The sequence below is a fragment of the Triticum aestivum genome, chromosome 7A (genome assembly GCF_018294505.1).
Source record: "Triticum aestivum cultivar Chinese Spring chromosome 7A, IWGSC CS RefSeq v2.1, whole genome shotgun sequence".
Classification (NCBI taxonomy): Eukaryota; Viridiplantae; Streptophyta; class Magnoliopsida; order Poales; family Poaceae; genus Triticum; species Triticum aestivum.
The window spans coordinates 253,875,745-253,884,186 of NC_057812.1; positions in this window are offsets into that span (position 1 = coordinate 253,875,745).

Here is an 8,442-nt window from a genome sequence, read left to right on the forward strand (position 1 = left end):
TCCCCCCTGTCCCCCTCCACTCCATTCGCTCCGCCAAAGAAGCCCTCCCCGCTGTGCCGATACGTCGGCGCCGCGGTTCGACGATCCTCTCGCTCCCACAGTACGCTCTCGTAGACTGCCGTCCTCTAGCCGCGTCGCCACCTCTGGCTATGTTCTTGTGGAGGCGCACAGTAGTCAGCGCCGCCACCGCTGGTGACGTTCGTGTGGAGACGCACGGCGGTCAGCTTCTCCCACGGTACACGCATTCTAGACTGAGGCCCCGTTCATGTCGGTGTAGCGCTGAATGTTAGCTGATAGACGCTGTTAATCTCACTATTTGCCGAAGTAGTTTACTGTCAATATGCTCTGCTTAAGAAGCTTCCTTGCCCTGTTTTGCACTCAATCTGCTTAGCTGAGATGGCATGCCAAGGCCGATTAGTTGCTAAAATATCCTGCCATATATTTATTATGACATAGATTGCCATGGTCTAGTAGCCAATCTGTTAGCTGAAATAGCTCTACACCGTTTTGTACTCGATCTTTGTTGCTGCGATGGCCTTCGATAGTTTGATGGCTGTGTGCTCGGCCTCATTGACTGCTGAAACAGCCTGCCATAATTTGGCACTCAAATCTATTTGCTGAATTAGCTTTACATATATTTCGTTACTTAGATCTGCTCGTCCAAATATCTTGCCATAGCTTTAGACATCGACCTAGGTATTTTTTTCTGGACTTCATAAAAAAGCATATATGTTTTTCCTGTAATATCTAGTAGAAGAACTAATTTGTATGTCTAACAGATGGACATGACTTGGATAACTTCTGCTCGAAGATTCTCCGCTGCATATGTCGAGGGGGTTGAAAACTTCATGAACTTTATCAGAGCTGAGTACGGTGGTCCGAAATTAGATGTGCTCTGCCCGTGTAGCAGTTGTATGAATTCAGTTACAAGACCCCAGTCAACTGTGCAAAATCATCTACACTTGTATGGGATGTCAGTCACATATACTAGGTGGGTTCATCATGGTGAAGCTGTGAACGTCAATGTTATTGACTACGTGGAAGCAGCAGATCACCATCTTGATCTGCCTGATGCTCAGGTGGAAGAGGAGGAGGAGGTGGTGGTGGAGCTAGTGAGTTTGACCAACATTGAAACAATGCTACGAAATGCCCGTGCATTCCGTGAACTTTCACCTGCAGAAGAAAAACGGTGGGCCCGCATGTTGGAACAATGCAACATTGCTGTCACCCTAGGAAATAAGCTGTCAGTATTCTCAGCTATGGTCACCTTTCTTCAGGTGAAGACATCTGAGCGGATGACCAACAAATAATTCGATGCGATGTTGGCTGCTTTCCGCGAATCTTTCCTAGATGCGTCTAAGCTGCCACACACCTACAGTAAAATGAAGAATTTCCTTCGTGCAGTTGGAATTGGATATGATATGATCCATGTTTGTAAGAATAATTGTGTTCTGTTCCGGAAGGATTATGCCAACTTAAGTGAATGCCCGAAATGCAAATCATCAAGATGGAAAGATGGTGATGCTGTGAAGAGGATTCCTCATGATGTTCTGAGACATTTTCCAATTACACCAAGATTGCAGAGGTTGTTTCATGATGCTGAAACAAGAGAGGATGTACTGTGGCATTCTAGGAACCAGGAGTACAGAGATCAGAATGTAATGAGCCACCCATCTCATGGTAGTGAGTGGAAAAGCTTCAATGATAAACACAAATAGTTTGCTGCTGACCCGAGAAACATTAGACTTGGCTTAGCTTCAGATGGATTTAACCCATTTGGCCACCAGAGCGCCACATATAGCATGTGGCCAGTGCTTGTTATAAATTACAACATGCCTCCAAATGTCAACACCAAAGAATCAAACTACATGATGGCCTTGCTCATCCTAGGTCCAAAAAGTCTTGGAAAGGATTTTGATTTGTTCATGGAGCCTCTTGTGGAGGAACTTCAACAGCTATGGAAGGGTGTTCTCACTCGAGACCTATATAGCAGCCCACCAGCTGATTTCTTTTTGCGTACTGTTATAATTTGGTGCATCCATGATTATCCGGCTTTGGGCACTATGTCAGGGCGAACGACACATGGTTACAATGCATGTGTTCGCTGTGACAGGAATCCGCTGTCATACGCAATACTTAGCAAGATCTGTTACATTGGACACCGCCGTTTCCTTGCCAAGGACAAGCTGCATCCTAGAAAATACCGAAGACATGTGTTCAATGCAAAACATGAAAACCGTGATGCACCAAAGAGGCTCACCGCCTATGAGTTGCAAGTGGAATTAGAGAAGGTCAGGCATATTACACCAGGAAACCATCCTGGTAATGATAGCGGGAAAAGGAAGCGTGGCAGGGTAGAAGAGAGATTATTGTTTACCCGCAGGTCCACTTTGTGGGACTTGGAGTATCGGAAAGATTTGGATCTAAGGCATAATATTGATGTGATGCACATCGAAAAAAAATATGTGACAGCATTATCGTCACACTTCTTAATATTGAAGGCAAGATGAAAGATACCTTAAAATCTAGGATTGATTTGACACACCTGGGTATCAGAAAGGATTTGCAGGTGCAAGATGAAGGTAAACCACGGGATATGGCACCAGCTGTGTACGTCTTGGACAAGGTAAAAAGAAAAGAATTCTGTGAGGTCCTGTCACGTGTGAGATTCCCACATGGATTTTCTTCCAACCCTGACAGAAGAGTCAGTGCAGATGGAAACAAGGTACAAGGGTTTAAAACTCATGACTACCACGTCCTACTTCAAAGGGTTTTACCTATTATCCTTAGAGGATTGGGCCGCCCTGACTTATACAGAGCAGTTGCAGAGTTGGGACAATTCTTCAGGGAACTCTGTAGTAGGAATATCAGGATAGATGCTTTGGAGCGTCTTAGAGACAAGATACTAACTATCCTATGCGACCTTGAGAAGATATATCCTCCAGCCTTCTTTGATGTGATGGTGCATTTGGCTGTTCATCTACCTGATGAGGCACTACTTAGAGGTCCAGTACAGTATGGCTGGATGTACCCTATTGAAAGGCGGCTAGGCACTTTCAAGGGCTATGTTAGGAACAAAGCTAGACCCGAGGGTTCCATTGCACAGGCCTACATTGCTACAAAAGCGTTGACATTCTACTCAAAATACATTGAAACAGCTGATCAGCTTAGCAAAGAGGTGGGTGAAGACAATCCCGGGCTCAATGTTTTCGATTATTCTGTTTGAGTTATAGGGAAGAGTCGACAAGAGGACAAACCTAAAGATTTGGACAAAATGGTTTGGTATGTGTTGAATAAATGTCCTGAGATACTACCTTATATCAAGTAAGTGCAGTACTGCAGCTTATACATCGTAATCTACTAAACTTCCAGCACATTCTTATATATTTAGATGTTTGACGCGATCACTATGTTGTGCAGCATCTACAAAGAGGAGTTACTGCCGCAAAATCCAAGAAACATTGACAAACTGGTTATGGCAGGATTTGCGAAATGGTTCAAGAACCATGTAAGCTTTTGAAGTGCACTGTCAGTTTTTTTAATATATTGAGTACATAAGATGATCAGCTTGTCTATTTTCTAACCATAGGTTAAGAAGATGCGGGAGGATGGGCAGGCAGTTGATGATGCCCTTTACTCACTAGCAATGGGTCCTGATACTCGGCTAAGACATTATGAATCTTGCGTTGTTGGAGATGTGCGCTACAACACCCTTGCACAAGATGAAGGCAGGAAGACACAAAACAGTGCCATCATGAGCACGGATACGTATGACAAAGAGACAACTGAAATGTATGCTAACATAACAGACATCATTCAGTTGCAGTATATCTCCAGTTTCGAGGATCATCGGTGTGTGGTTCTGTTGTGCCGTCGTTGGTATAACCTATTTTCCAGGATCGCAAAACCCAGAGCTGATGATTATTTCAAATCCATCAATGTCAAGGCGGCGTACCAGACCAATGAGCCTTTTATTTTGGCAAATCAAGCAACACAGATATTTTTCTTGGAAGACACATTTGCACGTCGCGATGACTTGAGAGTATTGCAAAGGTTTGAGAAGAGGAATTCGTTTAATGAAGTTGCACAACAAGATGATGCTTACACTGCTCCTGATGTACAAGATAACACAGATGTTCCTAATATCTTTGAGAACCGTCACGTCAATGACGCCGGCGAAAAGATTGCCTGTCGTGCTATGTACATACAAGAGTTGATCAAGAAGAAGCCAACGTTCGAGGACGTTGAGGACAAAGAAGAAGATGACACCATGGGGAATTACGATTCAGACAGATACACATGGCAAAGATGTGACGCTGCTGCTGTGGATGATGATTACATTGCTTTTCTCGTATTTGCCTGTCAGAAGACGTTTTTTTATCTACTATGTGAAATTGTGTTTGCTATGACAACTGAAACCTGATGAACATGTTGTTTAGTATTTTGCTGTGAGAACATCACTTGTTATGTATGCTGATTTGTGTTTGGTGATTGTATGACAACTAAAACATGATGACATTGTTGTTTAGTTGTACTCATATTTGGCTGTGAAACTTGAATTCGATGACATAGTTTGCTGTTGGACTGCAATTTGCTCGACGTCTTCGAATGAGAACAAAGCTGACCCGACAGGGCCTCTGCTATTTATTTATTTATATGAGAAAAGGGGGATACCCCCTGATTTCCGTTAATAGAAATCATTAGATGTTCACAACACTGCGCCCAGCCTGCTACACAGGTTTCATTCATTGCTAGTTTCAGCAAAGTGCTCATGTCTTAGCCACTGAATACATCACGAGTGCTACATACACTGCAAATAAAGAGACAATCATCCTACAGAGCACATCGATTTTGCCCATTATCTTCACAAGCTCTTTCATCTCCTCATTGCTGTCAAGGCCGTTCAGCAGCTGTTGCTTGGCCATGATCAGAGGAACTGCATCTTTAAGCTTCTGCTCTGCATCTTCCTCTTCTGTCGTTCCTTCAATTACTTGTCCAACACCCCAACCTACTGGTATTGGGATTCCTCGGCTAACCAAATAATCAGCATAGTTGCATTCTTCCACATCAGCAACTTCCTAGAAATACAAATCACACAAATCTTCCCTTTTCTGCACGAATCAAATTGGTAGATCATCAACCAAACTATTAGAAAAATCAGCAACTAGAAGCAGCAGAACAACACTTAAACATATTATTATCCCATGATTCGGGCATTTGTAGAAGACTCGGCCAGGGTTGCGGATTGTGGTTGAGACGCGACAGATGACTCTGCGTGATTTGCAGCAGTGGCACCACACCAACGACAGCGGGTTGTGATGAGCAATCGGCTGCGGTGCGCGTGCCGGCGAGGGTGTGATGAGACCCACAGGCGATGGTACAGGTTGCGACTTGGCGCATATCTGGTTGTTGCCTGCTGAAGAGCAGGTGGACGAGCAGCCAGCGGACATGGTTGCTGCGGCCAGAGCTTCTGATGCTAGGCAGAGTAAGTAGAGAAGAGGAGAAGCGAATGTTGGATATGTTAGTTTCATTACTTGCAGAGTAGCATAGCACCATATATAGTCATAGTCTAGGTTTGGATTCGAACCAGCTATAGGAGCACATCTTTATTTTTTCTAAAACTCGGCAACGTCTCATTACTGGTACACTAGCTTGTTCTGTACGCCTTCCCAAGTCTTTGATTTTCTTTCCCTTTTTTTGCGAGGAAGGAAGGAGGACAAAATTGAGAGTTCCTGGGACTCGAACCCAAGACCTCTCGATTGAAAACCAAGGGTGCTAGTCACTTATGTGGCGAACATTCCCTGTGAGGAGGACCGTAGACGAACGCATTTTCCTCGCAGTTTTCTTCCTATATATAAAAAAGTATGCTACTTGGTGTCCGCTTAGTCAACAAAACGATTGTGCCAACCTTGACCATTGGATTGACATTAAACGTCTGTCGCGTTTCTTCATTCTCTTCTTCCTCGAGCCGCGAAAGCCAAACCAGCGCCGGTGGGAACGCCTGCTCCCGCCTCCCACGGCTGGCTGTGATCTGCCACGGCTCCTATTCGTTCCCGTCCGAGGCCTCACCATCGTCCTCCGCCTTGGTTCGCTCGCCGCGGCGCCGCCCTCCGGTGTTGTCAACATGGTCAACAACCAAAAGGAATAAGGAGATGACTGTACATGGTGAGGATGACAGTAGGGACCCAGCAGCACACGCAGTAATTTTGTTTTTTCGGGACGGAGAAGGGTATCAACTGGGTTGTGCGGGACCCGTGGCTCGTCTAGCCCAGGCTTTTATTTCATATGTTTAGCACATGGCCAGCCTAGTTTGTTTTTTTCCTTTCTGAAAATTGCTAGCCAGCTATTTTGTTTTTTGCAGAATAACCAACATAGGCCTACTTGCTTTTCTACGCGCTGCTGGGCCAGAAATCTCTCAAGACGAGGAGGGATGCATTTTGCCCAGAAAATGGGCTATAAGTAATAAGAAATGGGCTATAAGTAATAATAAATGGGCTGTAAAATGAAAAATACAACAAACAGACAATTAGTTCCAAAATACTGTTTTCTTTCGGATTTTGATATTTTAAATTTCATTGTTTTTGCGCGGGTAAAATTTCATTGAATTTAAATTAAGGTATATTTGGATTTAAAATTAATTTGAATCTGGCTAGAAATTTCGGGCTGTATGCTGTTTGGGACAGATTTGGAGGCTGACTTGTGGGTCTACTAGGTTGACGTGTACTTTGGCTTTGTCTACTTAGTCCACAAACGATTCTAGCAGCAGTGACCGTTGGATGTTAATCCAACGGCCGTGCTGCTTCTTCAATATATGATCTTCTTGCTCCAGCCGCCCAAACCAGCTCCGGTGGGACTGCCTGCTCCCGCCTCCCGTGGCCGGCTGTGCTGCCGCACAGGCCGCACCTCCCCACCCTACTTCATTGCTGGCCAGGCCATTCCTCTACTCATCCACACCTCCTGTTATTTTCCGGCGACAGCAGCGGGACCAGTAAACCCTCGTACTCCCCACCGCGTGGGCAACCATTGCCGAGTCTTCCCCGGCTCCGTGTCGTTCCCTTCCTAGGCCTCGCCGTCGTCCACCACCATGGTGCTCTCGGCGCGGCCTAGTCAACTTGGTCAACGAACGACATCCATCGGTTGTGGACTGTACGCGCAAAATAATGATTCCTCCACCTGACAGCTGGGACCCACCGGAAGGGCCTCTGTATTTCGTGAAAAAATGTTCCCCCCGCTGACATGTCGGACCCACCGGCTATATCTTCGCACGCAAAGAAGTGCCTCCTTATTACGCACAAAAAAATGAATACCCCCGGCTAGCTAGGACCCACCATAGTGGGAGGATGACTTGTGGGCCAACAAAGTTGACGAGGACGGAGGGCTTTGTCAACTTAGTCAATATGAACGATTCTAGCTCCAGTGACCGTACGATGTCCATCCAACGGCCGTAGTGCTTCTTCAACCTCTAGTCTTCTTGCTCCAGCCGCCCAAAGCAGCACCGATCGTGCCGCATGCTCCTGCCTCCCGTGGCCGGCTATGCTGCCGCAGAGGCCTCACCGCCCCTACTATTCCCACCGCTGGCCAGGCCCTGCGGCGACGACAGCCTCGCACCGCAGCCGAACCAGTGAACCCTCGTACTCCTCTCCGCGCGGGCTTCCACTGCCGCGTCTTCCCCGGCTCCGCGTCGTCCCCTTCCTAGGCCTCGCCGTCATCCACCACCGTGGTGCTCTCCATGCGGCGTGGTCAACGTGGTCAAGGAACGACTTCCATCGGAAGAGTACTGTACGTGGAGAGGCTGACAGCTGGGTCCACGGCCACAGCCCAGTTTTTTTGTGATTTGCCAAGTAAGTCGCTTTGTCAGGCCTGTTGGGCTGCAAATCTTTCAAGACGAGGAGAGCTTTCATTCGGCTGGCCGAGAAAATGGCACATCAGTAATGAGAAATGGGTTGTACATTTTTAAAACACATCAAACCGGCAATTAGTTTCAAATATCTTTTTTTTTCATTTCAAGATTTTAAATTACATTAATTTTTATGCGTGGAGAATTTGTTGGATTTTATATCGATATACATTTATTTTTAAAATCAGTTTGAATGTGAGTCGAAATTTCGGGATTAAAAACAGTTCGGACCGCACCGAAATATGCAAAATTTCATATAATTCTTTAACCGTGGCCACAATTTGGGCTGTAATGCTAACAAAAAGAATATGGGCTCCAAAAATACCTTAAGAATTAGCAAATGGGCTAAAAATTATTAGAAATAATGGCAGATGGGCTGTATGCTGCTTTCCACAGATTTGAGGTTTTCCCAAAAAATAGGTTGACGCACAAGCAGTGACTGTTGGATGTCCATCCAACGGCCGTCGTGCTTCTTCAATCTCTGCTCTTCCTGCTCCAGCCGCTCAAACAAGCGCCGGCGGGACTGCCTACTCCCTCCTCCTCGC